We start from the raw sequence: 15,838 nt of genomic DNA, 5'->3' as shown, positions 1-15,838 counted from the left end.
GGGCTACGGTGATTATAGGACCTCTACACACCTGGTCCACCACTGCAATGAAGAGCAAGAGGAGAGAGATTTGTAAGCCCCTGCACGCCTCCTGATCTGATAACTTTAGTCCCTAAATTCACAAAACAATATGCATCATGTCATTTAAACTGTTGTGTGGCAAAAACTACAGGGATTATTATCCCTACCCAGGATAATGGCTCCATTGGTACCAGGTTTTAATTTACGTAGAATTCATGCATACCTTATATCAGGGTTTCCAATTGCCTGACCATAAGAGTCCCCTGGGGACTGTTCTGAAAATATAGACTCCTAGTCCCCTGTAGTTTGAAAACAGGCAAGTTGGTGGGTGAATCTGATCTGCGGAGGTGTTTTATTTGGTTGGAGTTTTGAAAAAATAAATTGAATTTATATGCCCTTAGATCCAAATATTTCTACCTATGCTGATTCTGGTATTATTTATTTCTGACTCCGTATAAAGGAATTTTGGATCTAGAAAGGATGTTATACACCATCCAGCCCTGAGCTCCTCCTGTGCTGGATGGGTACCCTCAAGAGTACAAACCTTTCTGCCAGGGCCCCAGTGAGAGAATCAAATGCAAAATTTTCATGAAATTTTTAAGGCAACTTCACATTTGATTTGATTAGTTCTACCCACACACCTCATCATTTGTGTCATTGATGAGGGAACCAGGCCTTTTAAAGGGCCCTTCTGGTTTCCAGCTCCTTCCCACACTGCGCTGTGGCCAGGGAATGAGGCCGCTTCCGCTCAGGCCTGTGTTTAGCGTCACTGCAGGGAGTCTGCATCAGTATGGAGATGATTAGCAAAGCCTCCTTCAACAAAGTCATGACCCACGGTTGGCCTCGTTCGCTTTCCCTGGAATCTTGAGAGCTCATTTTTATAGTAAACTCAAACTGGGACATGGCTTTTTTCCATAGTTTCTGAGTATAAAACAAAAGGAAAAACATTGACAAGGCATCAGGATGGCCTACGGTTAAGTTAAAGCAAAAACTCAACCCTGGAGACCGCTCCAATAACTGTAGGTGAAGGAGGCATTTTACTTACTCATTTGTTTAAGTACGTAACTGTGCTGGCCTCAATTTTGTAAAGCTGGCCTCAATTTTGTAAAGTAACTAAGACATGATCCATGAATACCAGGAGATGGAGGGAGCCTGGAAAAGAGAGGCTTCAATAAAAAGAATGTGTCCACTGCAATATATGTTGTAGCAGAAATCTGAACAAAGAGGCACAGCCTGTAAAAACATCACCAAGGATGTCTTGACACTTGTTAGAATAGCTTCCACCTAAGTAGCAGAGTATAGTAGAAAAAGCACCTGCTCTGGTATCAGATAGACCTGGAGTCAGACACCAGCCTTGCCACATCTTAGCTCCATAACCTCCTGTTGTTGTTTTCTTACCTGTAAAATGGTCTGAATGATCCTTACCTCATCAAGCTGGAGACGTGGATCAAATTAGATAGTTTGTGGAAAATGTCTAGTACAGCACTTGGCCTAGATTAGATGCTTGGTGTATGCTGGTGTACACTGTGATGTGGACTTCTAAGTACTTTCGTACCAGGAAAGGCTTAGCCTGTGTGGGGAACACAAACCCTCTAGCTGCTGCATTCCTCCATTGTAAATCAAGAAATTGGTATTTTTTTGTGTAAATACAAAAAACTTTATAAATTGAGGTAGCCTTTCAGGGCCAACTTAATTCTGCATACACTGACAAAACAGAACCTCTCTGGGTAGGAAATCAGCATCTTTCTACAGTTCATTTTTAGCTTCAATAAGAATCAAGATATCCATCCACAGATATGAGGTGTTTTATGAGACTTGTCCATTAATATACATTCTCCCTTGTTGAATAATATCAATCCCCAATAGCCACCTAACCAGAAACACATTTCCCAGAATGCTTTGCATATTGTTCTAATCATGTGACTACATTCTGGCCAATAAGATGGGAGCAAAATGTTTTCTCCCACTTCTGGGTTGTGCTTCTAGAAATGCAGATGTGTTTCCCTGGACTTTTTCCTTTGCCCATTGGCAGGAGCAACCATGTTGGCCCCAAGGATGGAAGCCACATGTTAAAGATGGCAGAGAGAAACCCTGGACTTATTTAGTGAACCATAATCTGGATCATCATTTGACAAAAAAAAGAAACTCACACCTTGCTTAACCCTCTATTTTGAGATATCTTTGTTACAGCAGCTTAGCTTGTATCCTAACCAATACGTGAGGATTTACTAATATTGGATGAAATAATGTATGGAAGCAACTAGCTCAGGGCTCAGGACATAGTAGCCACTCAATAAATTGGTGCTAAGTTTTAATTTAAAAAATTTGGTAGTATATATAAGTCCATGCCACCCTCTCACTTTGTCCCAGCTTACCCCAAATGTAAAATAGATAGCTAGTGGGAAGCAGCCACACAGCACAGGGAGATCAGCTCCGTGATTTGTGACGACCTAGAGGGGTGGGATAGGGAGGGTGGGAGGGAGACGCAAGAGGGAAGAGATACGGGGATAAATGTATATGTGGCATATTTATCAAATTGTTTCGGCACATATTTCAGAGAGACAGTGTTTAAGCTTTGCCTGCCATTTATGCCTTGTAGAAGACTAGTTTATCAAACTGATGGGGAGTGCAACACATTAAAAATAGATGGATTTTACTTGCGAGGAGGGAAGTGAGAGGAAGGCTAGTTCTAGGAGAGTGTTCAGAAATTTCAGGGGTAAAGGTGATTGGCAGAAGTGCCAAGAAGCATAAGTAGAGGCACTCATTGAGGGAAAGCCTGAAGAACTTGCACAAAGCTGGATCACACAGAGCAAGAGAGCCAGTTGTATTCTCTGGTCAGAGAGGTGAGAGCACCCCTGGTCCTCCAATTCTTAGGAAGACATACAGCAGCCAAAGCTTCAACCTGGTCGGGGTGGGAGTTCTATTAGGTCTGAGATTCTGTACACTAGTCTCACCTAGGGAGCTCTTAAAAAGTCTGATGTCCAGGCTGCACCCCCCTCAATTAAGTTCTGGAGGTGAGACCCAGGCATCAAAATCTTCCAAAGCTCCCAGTGATTCCGATATGTGGCAAAGGATAAGAACCTCTGCGTTAGATCTTTCAGGTTCATGTTCCCCAGACCCCCTCTGGAGACTGGCTACTGGGTCGCCTGATCTCCAGGTGCAAGTAAAGAGCCCAATTCAATCCCAGCAGTTTCCTAGAGTTTACTGAAAGACTAGGCGACACGAAGGCGAATTTCTCAAGTGATTTCTCTGCAAAAGCAGACTTCTAACCAGGTTGCTGCAAACCGTTGTGCAGGTTGTACATAGTACAAGGATGCTTGGTAAAAGGGAGGAGGGGACTGAAACAACAGCCTAAACTCCGCTCACCAAGCTGTCACCCTGGCCTTGAACTTGATGCAACCTGAAGGAGAAGAGGTGCCTATTTCTAATTCTCACGAAGGAGCTAAAGGGCTAATAGTGTCTCTGTTTCAGGCCTGCTTGAGGTAGAGACAAAGGGAGATTTAGGAACCATCTGCATTGGAATTACCTGGGATCTTACTAAAACACAGGTTCCTGGACCCTCATTCCAGATCTAATGAATTAGATCTCTGGGAAGGGGCTTAGAAATCTGTGTTTTAACAATATTCCAAGTGGTCTCCATCAAGCTGAAGTTGACGACCACTGGCCTAGTGTATGGGATGGTCTTTCAATAAAAATAAATCGAGCACCTCCTACATGCCAAGGATACAAGTGCAAATAAGATCCTGTCCCCTCCTCAAGCATCCTGATCCAGTGGGAGACACAAAGTGTGGGTCCCAGGAGGAGCCCAAGCTATGAGCTCTGCTGGGGTTCAGATAGGTCTGGCACATTCAGAGAACCAGTGAGCAGACCCAGAAGTCTCTATGAGAGGAAGCTCCTCCCAGGAGAATAGTCATCCCAGGGACACAGGAGCCAGGCACCACAAGCCTGACCCACTAACAAAGCCTCCACTGTCCAAAAGGAGTGATTTGGAGGACCGCTTAGTGTCTGATGTATGTTTGCTCATGGCCCAAGGCTCTGTTACTCAACCCCTGTTTCCGCCCTGTGTTTATATGTCTGAGTTCCATGGAAAGCTGGGAACCTGTGCATTAAAACTGAAAGAGCTGTTTTTCTATAACCAATATAAACCATTTGGGCAGAAGGAAAATGACTTTGGGACCCTACTGACTGAACATACACATAAAGGGGGAGGCGTTCTTTGCCACTGCGCAGAACAACATCTCACAGCTTTGGCACCTCCTGTGCCCATCCTCAGCTGCAGGACGGAGACTGTGGTGCCTGGTGTACACAGCTGGGCCCAGGGGAGAGGGCACTGTCTAGCTGAGAAGTGCTGGGGCAGCAGAGAAGGGATGACCTACAGACACCAGGTGATGACTAGCTAGAATTGTCTGTGAACACATGTGAGACCTCTCCCCCTAGAGAGTTCCCACAGATACTTGGGGAGTCTTTGGGGGGGTGGGTGTGAGGATCATGTATTAATGGCATTAGTGGGCAAGAAGGGACAGGTGGCAGGAGATTCAGAAGATTGGCCTTTCCTTCATTATCATCCCCTTTGCAGAAGGAACTTAGTGCCCAGTCAGAGTGACTTCTAATCTGTAGCCCAAACCAAGCATGCACTCCAAGGAGCCCTGAGGCATGGGCACTGGCATGGGGCAGGGGTGTTGAGAGAGAAGGACGGACCCTGGGGTTCTGGAGGTGGGGAAGGTGTGCGTCATTTCCTTTGCCCAGTTTGGAAGGTCTAGCACATCCTGGCCCCTGCCCACTTTCCCACCCTTATCTCAGGTCACCCTGGCCCTAGGTCTCTGCTCCAACCATGTGGAACTTCTCTCAGTTGATTCCAAGGCACCAACACACTCTTTAGCTTCTGGTGCTTGAAGTACTAATTCTCCCCCCTTTTACAGGCCAACTCCTACTAATCTGTCAGTCAAAATGTCACTCACTCAGGTGGACCTTTCTGGAGTCGCCAGTTTAGTGTCTAGGGCATTCAATGCAGCCCATAGACTCAGATGTGGAGAAAATGTAGCTCTTTGGGGTGATGGAAATTGAATCTCAGTTTTAGTTTGCACTCTTCCCATAGAAGACTTTTCGATCAAAATTCCACACTGTCATCTGGTCACCAGTCATCTGTTTTCCCAGGAATCTATCTACCAAAATGTCTATATCATCAGTCAGGGGTTCTCTTGGCTGCCTCAATGCCAAGCTTGCTGCTTCAAGGCCAAGACTGGAGCGTGGGGAACTTTGCTGGGTTCGCCATGATACTGTGGGCCTAGAATCAACACCACTGACACACAACCATTTTCCTCCTTTTTCTCTTGCTTCCATTCTAGAGGAATCATTTTCTGCTTCCCGGAGAAGTTACTCCCATCTCAAACCTTATTCTGCTCAATGGTTGCTAACTTCTTTCCCAAAACTTTTTATTATTTTCATAGATACAGAAAGGTTGAAAGAATAATTAAATGATCATCCTTATAAATTCCACTGGATTCAAAGATTGTTAATATTTTGCCATCATTGCTTCCTCACCTCTAAGTACTCCAGACTGTGTCTTCTAAAAATAAAGGCATACGCCTACATAACCACACCATGGTCACACCTAACAAAATTATCAGTATTTCCACAAAATCATCTAAAATCTAATTCATATTCGATTCCCCCCAAATGTTCCATTCCAATGATTTTTTATGCTTAAAAACAAAAACCAGTATCCAATTGAGTCACACATTGCATTTTCTCTTTATACCCTTCTAGAATATAGTTTTAATCTAGAATACTTTCTCTGCCTTTCTATGTTGTTGCTGTTGTTGCTTCATGAAGTTGACTTTTTTGAAGGATTCACGTCAGTTAACCTGAAAGACTAAGGCTTTTGTAAACAAAAGTCAAAGAACTCCGCTCCAAACTTTCCCTAAGGCAACAAGTGAAACCAACCGTCCTGGTTTGCTCAGGATTGAGGGTTTTCTCTGACCATGGAATTTTGTGCCAAACCAAGAAAGTCCTGGACAAACCAGGATGAGCTGATCACCCTAGAGGCAAGGAGGCTCAGAATTGCATATATGTTTTAATGGTTGCAAGGTGCAGGATAAAACCCTAAACATAATAATAACCCAATGTTATGCAGCCACAGTTGATTGATAAAGGGTTTCATAAGCACCCTATGGTTATACTTTTACAACACTCATCATTTTTTGACTCTGTTTCATGTCTAATTTTTCAGTAGATAGTAAACTCCACGAAGGCAGGGACATGTATGTCTTTCTCATTACTCTAATCTCATTGTATCCCCAGATGCTCCAGCAGCTCCATTTCTCAGCTCCTGATACATAACAAGTGTTTATTAACTATTTGTTGAATGAAGAAATAATTTAATGATGCCAAGGTACTTTGCAATTGAATATATAAAGTAGAATTTAGCATATATTTTATGAATGCCCAGCGAAGACAACTTGAAACAGTAAGACTGCAGCCCTGGTTGGTAATCTCCATACCCCTAATCACCTAATAGTGTCAGGTTATGTTGCCTGGTGGCAACATAATAGTGTCAGGTTATGTTGCCTTAACAAGCATCCTGTGCAATTCCGGGTAAGACTCTGGAAGTTTACATAATCTTCAACGTCAGATTCAGACCTTAGCTTCTAAGTCCTCAGAGGCTTCATGCAGTGAGGGTACAGATAAAAGTAGGGGGTATCTGGGAATCTGGAGATACTTAACCCAATAATAAGCAGCACTGGCCCAAGTACTAGGGTCCTAAGGAAAAATCAGTTACACTGCAAGACAATTAAGTTAATTCAAGTAGAAATTAAAATAATAGTTCTACTCAGTCTTTGTCCCTTTCTCCAGAGTTGAACCCCTCAGGACCATTAAATGATTGGTCTCTGAGAGACCAAGAAGGAGGGGTTAGGGTTGGGAGGGCAGTTGAAATATGGTATAATTCTGGACCTGAACTTCTGGTGGACTTAAGGTCACGTCTGGCCTTTGGGAGTCTTCTGGCCTGGAGATTTGGTGACAGACTTGAAGTAGCACTGGATGAGTTGGAGGCTGATCTGAAGTAGAATCTTGAAGGCCCAGCGCCCTTGGACTGGCAAGTCCAAATGGAAGACACCACAGCTCAACGCATGCTCTCTCACTCCTTTCTCCCTCTCCAGAGGAAGGTCTGGTTGGGACCCAGGCTAACTCATAAAGGGATGACTTAGTGGCAAGAATCCTTAGTTTAGATGCTCACCAGAGAAAGAGGTGTGAGGGATGCTATGAAGTATCGACTAAAGACTGATAGACAAGAGTACTTAGAACAGAACTTCCTAACTGTGAAGGAATTTAGAAGTGCGTGATGAGATTTGTATTTTTAAGCACCAGCAGAGTACTTTTCATGTGTCCCTCACACTAAAGTGGGGGACAGAAGTACTGAGAAGACACCAAAGCACAGTGAAGGAGATAAAGAGAATGGCCATTTAAGGAGCAAATACTGTGTACTGTGCACATGACCTCGCTTACTCCTGGTAGCAATCCCAAGGAGGTGCTTCTCAGGGAAACAGGTTTAGCAAAATTAAGTGACTTTCTAAAGGTTACATGGCTGCGATGTGGCAGATGTAAAGAGTTATACCTGTACTGCCTGACTTCAAATCTACACCTTCCCCACTGTACTACCCTGCATTCTTCTGGAGATGCAATGGGACTAAGGCCTAAACAGTCTTAGAAATGGGGGAATTATTAAATCTGGGTGAAGAACACTCCCTACTGGGTATGCATCCAAACACGTGTAATAATGAGTTATTACACTGTTATAGCTTACATTTCAAGGTGAACATTTTTCTATATCGTTTAGCCCAAATGTGACACTGGAGGGAAGTTTTAAGCTAACTTACCCCAGATGCCATATTCTATTTGAAGGGCGCTGGAAAGACTCCCCCCCGCCCCCCAACTTTCTCTACCACTCTTACCACACTGCCTGAAATCTTGGCATGCATTGTTTTTTTGTTTTTTTTTTTTGTTTTTTTTCCCCTGCGGTACCGGGCCTCTCACTGCTGTGGCCTCTCCCGTTGCGGAGCACAGGCTCCGGACATGCAGCCCCAGCGGCCATGGCTCACGGGCCCAGCCGCTCCGCGGCATGTGGGATCCTCCCGGACTGGGGCACGAACCCGTGTCCCCTGCATTGGCAGCCGGACTCTCAACGCCTGCGCCACCAGGGAAGCCCCCGGCATGCATTGTTTGGAGATGAATACTGGGGTCATGGTGCTCAAAGACATTCAAAATGAACTAGTCTGATCCATAGGTCATAGCGCAAGGTGCTCCGTATTCCTGCTCTCTGTCACCTCTATTCTGATATGTTCCAGATGCTCCAGCAGCTCCATTTCTCAGTATTAGCTGTGAACTTGAGAGCACTGTGTTCTCTCTTCTCTTTGGTGTGATTGTCCTTCGCCCTTGGGGGAGGGGGAAGGGTGCTCATAGCCTGGAGGGTGGCCAGATTGTTCCATTTTGCAATCTCCAGCCACAGCTGCTAGAGAAAACTTATATTGTGTTTTCATTCAGTGGGGAAAACATGTTTTGTTTTGCACTCTTGCGTAACCATGAAACATCGGGGGTAACTTAGCTAAAAACTTCCCTCCAGTGTCATGTTTGGGCTAAATGATATGGAAAAATGTTCATCTTGGACTGTAAGCTATAACAGTGTAATAAGGTGACTGGACCTGAATAGACACTTGACCCAAGGTGAACCTATCAGAGGCTCCAACTCAAAACTGGACTACCAAACCCAGAAAATGTGGTTAGGTAGCTGAGGGATATATATATATGTTAACTTAGGACTGGTGACCATCTCAGGCTGTGTGCAGGTAGAAGAGGCTGGTGCAGATCTGTAGCTCTACTGGTTATTACCATCTACAAGTTCAGAAGCTAAGCAGCTCGTGCACGCACACACAAATCCTCTTTAAAAAGCATGGGTGGGGAAAAGTTGTAAATATTAAACTGTAACACTTTTGTCCCTGTTACATTTCCAACAATCTCCCTTTTTTGCCTTGAGCTAATCAGACAGGGTCTTAAATTAACAGGTGACTTTTGTTTATTCATGCGTATTTGTTTTTCTTAATCTCCCACACTCAATGTATTGTTGCTTTTATTAACAGGAAACTAATATTAAAAGTAAAACACTGAGCTGCAGCTGGAAAAAAAATTATTTACTGGAATGTTTCCTAGTTGAGTACTCGCCCTCACCCCCAAACCTTCCTATTTTTGACATGCTGAGCTTCAGAAACTGAGAGGTTTTCTTTGGTTTCTTTCACTTTGGTTCAAAATCCAGGGGACAGTTTAAGTTTGGAATGTGTCCATGCAAAATTCTTGTCCTGTGCAGAGCGAAGCCCTGTCATTTCCCCCAGGATTCCAACAGCAAAGAGTGATGCTGAATCAAAGATGCAGAGTATGGTTTCCCCCGTTGATTTATAGACTCAAAGAATGGAAGGGGTGAGTCATCGGCAAATTGAATTGGGAGGCATTGTTGCAGAGCAGCCCCCACTTTGTCATAAAAATCCTGCTTCAATATCACCCTAGCTCCACTGTGGTTTTTCATTTTTAGAAATATGAGTGAATGCCATATAGTTAGTTACCGCATTTTCATGACACGTCAGATTCATGTGAAGTTGCATCAACCCCAAAGGGTAAAACAGTTCAGGACAGAACTATTTGGAATAAGCCTATTAGGTAATTCTTATCCCTCTCAAGGTCATCATATCCTCTTCCCCACTGGAAATCAAATTCTAACTAAAACATGATTGGAATTGGTTTTAAGAATTTTTAGATATGCCATAAAGTCTTTAAGGGGAGGACTACTTCTGTCATGTTTGATTTTATCCTCAGTTTGTTGTAATGAGTGAAAAAACATTCATATAGTGCTAGGAGATGAACCTAGGGGATGAGTACTCAGAAGTAACTTCCTGAGTGGTCCAGTTTGGGGATCTAGAATTGTGGTTTAGAAGCCTGGGAAGATGCTGGGGATCAAGTTGTGATACAATTTAGGGTTTCCCAAAGTGTGTGTATTCTACAAGGATGAGAAAATTTTCAAGAAGGAGAAAATTATTGCCACTTTAACAAAAGAGGAAATTCAGACAAGAGGAGTTCCATAAGCAGAATCCAAGAAAGATGTTGTGTCCATGAGGAGAGTAATTCTGATCTGAAACCATGGAGTGGATCTATGCCTAGAGAGAAAGGGGACCTTATTTCCCAAGAGATTCCAAGGCCTGAGAGAGAAACAACTCTTAACGATGGATTGCCAAGCAGAGGTAACCTAAGTCTAAACCTGCAGTTGACCCAATTTTAATACCAGTTGTACTCCGCTATTCCCTCACTGAGGTTAAACATCACATACAGTCAAAATAGCTAACTAAACCTATGATGATAGAAGAATAGAAGGATGAGGGTTAAGATGAGGAGGAAGAAGAAAATACGGATAGCCTTTTCCTTAGGGAACCTTTACCAGGATATATACATCAGGTGGTGTTTGTTGTCTAACATGCTACGCCACAATATAATGACTTAAAAACACAACCAATAATTTAGCTCACAATTCCACGGGTTGGCTGCGAAGTTCTTCTGTTTGGACAGTCTTGACTGATTCTACTGGACTTACTCAAGCTTCTCCAGTCAGCTGGCACGTTGGCAGTGGCTGGATGATCTAGGGTGGCCTCACTCAGGTGTCTGGCGTTTACAAGGCTCTTGGTAAGGGTCTGGTTTCTTCCGCACGTGGCCTCTCACCCTTCAGCAGGCTTGCCTGGGCTCATTCACACAGTAATGTTGAGGTTCCAAGCACAGCAAGAGGACACGCCCAATACTCAAGGGCTTTCAAAGCCTCAGCTTGCAACACTTTTGCTAATGTCCCCTGGTGAAAGCGAGGCACACCGTCAAGCCAGATTCAAGGAGTGGACAAATACATTTTACCTCTTGATGAGAGTAGAAGAATTTATGGTCACTTAAAAAATCTACCACAACTAGAGAGTTGGGTTGGTAAAGAAATAAACCAATCAGCCCTTAGAACTTACAGAGAAAGTGTTGGGACATCAAGGAAAGAGTTATTGGGTATAGAAAATTTTCCATTTCCTGGGTGGTGTTAGCAAAACAGTACCTGAATGTCATTTAGTCCAACTAGGGAACACTCTGTTTAGGGATTACCCTGGGTTATGTCATCACAGAGCCCAACATAACTTTTGCGGCTCTGAATAGAACTACAAAACACCACCTTAGAACAGTCCTGGAGGTGTCCTAGATGTCTGTGATCTGTTCTGAAACTAACAAGTCAGGGACAACCTCCTTGGAATATCTGAAGACCCATCCCTACTCATTCAGGTGCGAAAGAGGACCTACTATTTCTTTTCAAGGGCAGGGATTAAGATCTAGGAGGTGCAAAGGGTAGATGGGTGAGTAGTAGTGATAGGGTAGGTTAGTCGTTTGAATGGAATCAGGAAAAGAAAGGATATGAATGGCAAGCCTGCTCCCAGAAGGAAGCAATCAAAAATTTTTTTTTTCAAAATTAATAATAAGTTGGAGTTTATGACCTAGAGGAAAGGTGAGGGAACGTTTAAAGGACAGGTGCAAGAAATCTGATAGTCTCTTGAAGCAACTGAATTTTTTTAAGATGATGAGTTAGGTAAGATTCTAATCTCGGCTCTGCCACTAACTAGTTAGTTATATGACCGTGGACAAATCACCTTATTTGGTTTTCTCATTGACAAAATGAGCGATTTTGGCTGGATAATTTTTCCAAAGTTCTTTCCAGCTCTAACATCTTCATGGAAGCTAGACAAAGGATTGACATATATGTCAAGGAAATGAGGCTGTGTCGGGGGAATCCGCTTCAAAGAGCATTGGAACAGGTATTGAGGAAGATCTGAGACCTCTAGAGTTTTAAAAACAGGATAGATCCCTATCATTCGTTCAACAAATATTAACTGAGGATCTACTATATGCCAGACAGAGCAGTCAGTGAATGACACCACCCACCCCTGTGGAGCTTACAGAATCACTTGGGCTTGATCAAATTATTTAAGAGAAAAAGTAGGATTTGTAAACACATCCAGCTTCATTATTCAATCATTTCTGATGAAGAATGGGATGGGGTTTGCCAGAAAATGGGGAGACTGGATTGCTGAGGCAATTGCAGGCAGGGATTACATCAGATAACTACTCTGATCTTTAATTTCTTCATCTGCAAAATAGAAAGGGCAGACTGGATCATCCCTAAGGTCTCATTCAGCTCCAAAATTCTGATTTGGCTGCCCAGCCATTCTTAGGTGCTTTAGCTCAGCAACCCCACCTAGTGTCACTGTGTGGAGTTAGTAGAAAACCTCCAATAGTCCTATTGACTGATGAGAGGCCACAAAAGAGACTGGACATAACTGAAGACGGGCTTGAGAATCAAGATGTAAGAGTAGAGGGTTGATGGTGATTACAAGTCATTGCCTATGACTGGGGCAGGGAGGACACTACCCGCAAAGGGGCAGAAGGAAGTGTTTGTGGGCTATGCAAGCGTTATATATCCTGATGTGATGAAAGTTACATTGGTACACACAGCTGTAGTTGTGTAAATCATACCTTTGTAAAGTTGACGAAAGAAAAAGGCAATACGGCTAATTACCAAATGACTAACACAAGCAATAAATTCTGTAGTTTTTTAAGGTAGGCTTCCCAGAATAGGCACAATAGGAATGGCCCTTGAGGAGAAATAGGATATAGATATGCTATATTTTTTGCATCCAGGCTGCTGCCATCTCCCTAGAATTTTTTCTCCTACTTTCTCAATGTCACTGCTTCATTATTCTTGGCATAGAAAGGGAAGAGGCAAGCGTCAAACGCGAGTTGGGTTGTTTGTTTGTTTTTGTTTTGCCAATTATCTGAAGAGCTAATTCCTGAATGCTCAGAAGTTGTTAATTCGATTAATAGATAATGCAGGCTTGTAAAATTTTCTTGGTCTCTCCTGCTTCTTGTTTTGGAGCAATACTGCCAGGTAAGTAATGAAGACATTGTGCCACAAGAGGGTCACAAGTTCTCCTTGAGGGATTCTACATCATGGCTTCAACTATCACTTTTATGTAAATGCCTCCCCAGGCTACATCTCCCTGCCTGACCACTCTAATTGCCTAAGAAACGCATCTGCTTTCCCCTTCCATTATCTTCTCAAACTCAACATTCAGTATTCATTTAGCAAATACAAGCATGCCAAACACCTATGCAAACCCCTTAGACCTTTAGAACAGTGCTTGGCACGTGGGAATACTAACGAAAGACAATCCTCACTTTCAAGTTTTATAGAGTCTAGTGGAGGGGGGAGAGCGGTAAACAGGGAGCAACGACTGATTTTCTTTTCTTTCTAGTTTTTTCTCTTTTCCAGAATTTCACACAAATGGAAACACTGAGTATGTACTCTTTTTTTGAGTCTGGGTTTTTTTCTCTCAGAATGTTTTCAAAATTCATCCATGGTGTTACATATATGTTTGTTCTCTTTTATTGCTGAGAGAATTTCATTGTTTGGATATACTACAATTTGTTTATCCATTTACTTGTTGATGAACATTTGGGTTGTTTTCAGGTTTTGACTCTTAAGAACATTTGTGTAAAAGTCTTTGGGTAGACATATATTTTATTTTCTCTTGGATATATACCTAGGAATGGAATTGCGTGGTTGAATGATTTGGGTGTCACCTTTATGAAAGTTGGCCAAACTGTTTTCCAAGGTGGTTGTGACATTTTATGTTCCCATTGGCCATGCATGAGAGTTCCAGTTGCTCTTTCTCTCTCCAACACTTGGTTATTATTCTAAATCCTTTGCACTTCCCTATCCTTTGCAAGTGGTATGGATTTTTTTTTTTTTTTGCTGCACCGCATGGCTTGAAGGATCTTAGTTTCTGACCAGGAATTGAACCCGGGCCCCCTGCAGTGGAAGCGTAGTCCTAACCACTGGACTGCCAGGGAAGTCCCATGTACGTTGTATGGATTTTTAAAACTTCACTTTCCAATTATTTATTACCAGTATATAGAAATACAGTTGATTTTTGTACTTTGACTTTATTAACTCAGTTATTGGTTCTAGTAGCTTTCCTGTAGATCCCACAGGCATTTCTATGTATATGATCATGTTATCTGTAGAAAAAAAAGATTTGTATCTTCCTTTTAAACTGTGTGTTTTCTTTTTCTTTTTGCCTTTATTGCACTAATTAGGATCTTCAGCACAACGTTGAATAGGAATATTGAAGAATGGATACCCTTGCCTTTTTCCTGATTTTATGGATAAAGCTTTCAGCCCTTGAACATTACCTGTGATGTTATAGGTATATACTTCACGGCTGCCATTCATCAGATTGAGAAAATAAATTCTCTCCTATTCTTAGTTTACTAAGAGTTTTTTTTTTATCATGAATGGATATTGATTTTTGTCAAATGTTCTTTCTAAATCTAATGAGATGATCATATGATCTGTACCCTTTATTCTCTCTTAATGTGGTGAATTACACTGATTGATTTTTTAAGGTAAAGCTAACCTTGCATTGTTGAGCTAAACTATACTTGGACGTGATGTATTATTCTTATAATATATTGCAGAATAGGTTTGCTAAAGGTTTGTTAAAGATATTTGCATCTATGTTCAACAAGGGATGTTGGTTTGTAATTTCTTTTCTTATAATGTTTTTGGCCAGTTTTGGTAATAGAGTGATCCTGAATTCATAACATGAAATGAAAAGTGTTCCCTAGTCCATTTATCTTGAGAGAGCTGTGTAACATTGGCATATTTTCTTGTGTTTGATAGAATTTCTAAGTGAAGTCATCTGGGCCTATAATTTTCTTTGTGAAAGAATTATAATTCAATTTCTTTAATAGCTATAGAGCTATTCAGATTTTCTGTTTCTTCTTGTGTCTGTTTTGATAGCTTGTCTCTTTTCAGTTCTAGAACTTCCATCTGATTCTTTTTTTATAGCTTCTTTTTCCCTGCTGAGATTCCCCAACTCTTCATTCAGTACTGCTATATATTCCTCCTTGAACATATTTATAATAGCTCCTTTAAAGTTTTTGCCTGGTAATCACAACTTCTGGTTATCATGGGGTTGGTTTCTTTTGATTCCTTTTTGTCTTTATTATGAGTCACACTTTCCAGTTTCTCCACATGACAACTAATTTTTAATTTTGCACTGGATATTCTGGATGATAAATTGTTATCTTCTTCCAAAGCATGATGGATTTTGTTCTAATGGCCAGTTAACTTGGCTGGACCCAAACTCCTGTTGCCACTGTGATGGATAGCAGCTAAGCTAAGGCTTCCAACTGCTGCTTTCTGCTGGGCCCCTTGAGGTCTCTCCACAAAACATATGTGTGTTTCAGTGATTAGTCAAGGATTTGGGTGGAGTTTGAAGCAGATTTTGGTCCCCCTCCCTGGTGGTTTCTCCTTTGCCATGACTTGCCCCATCACTTTTCATTCTGATAGCCCTTAATTTTCACCTTTGACTCCTCAAGCTAGTAAGACTGCAGCTTTCTGCTTGACTTCTACTGCCCGTCACAGCATGGAATGGGGAGTGTACTCAGGTGGAAAGGCGCATAGAGGACATCTCACCTACTGCAGTTCAACTCTTTCAAGGTTGACTTCATGGTCCTACCTTCTTTTGATGCTCCCCAGTCTCTCCAAAGTTGTCTGGTATATTTTTCCCCAGAATGTATACGTGTAATCCATGGGAGGATTAATCTGATACAAGCTTCTTTGCTACTAACAGAGTAGGAACTGCTCTACTTGTTTTCATGAAGAAATTTGGGGAGATTAAAAAAAAGTCGACACCATTCA

Source organism: Delphinus delphis, chromosome 2 (assembly GCF_949987515.2).
Source record: "Delphinus delphis chromosome 2, mDelDel1.2, whole genome shotgun sequence".
Taxonomy (NCBI): domain Eukaryota; kingdom Metazoa; phylum Chordata; class Mammalia; order Artiodactyla; family Delphinidae; genus Delphinus; species Delphinus delphis.
Note: the sequence above shows the minus strand (reverse complement) of the source record.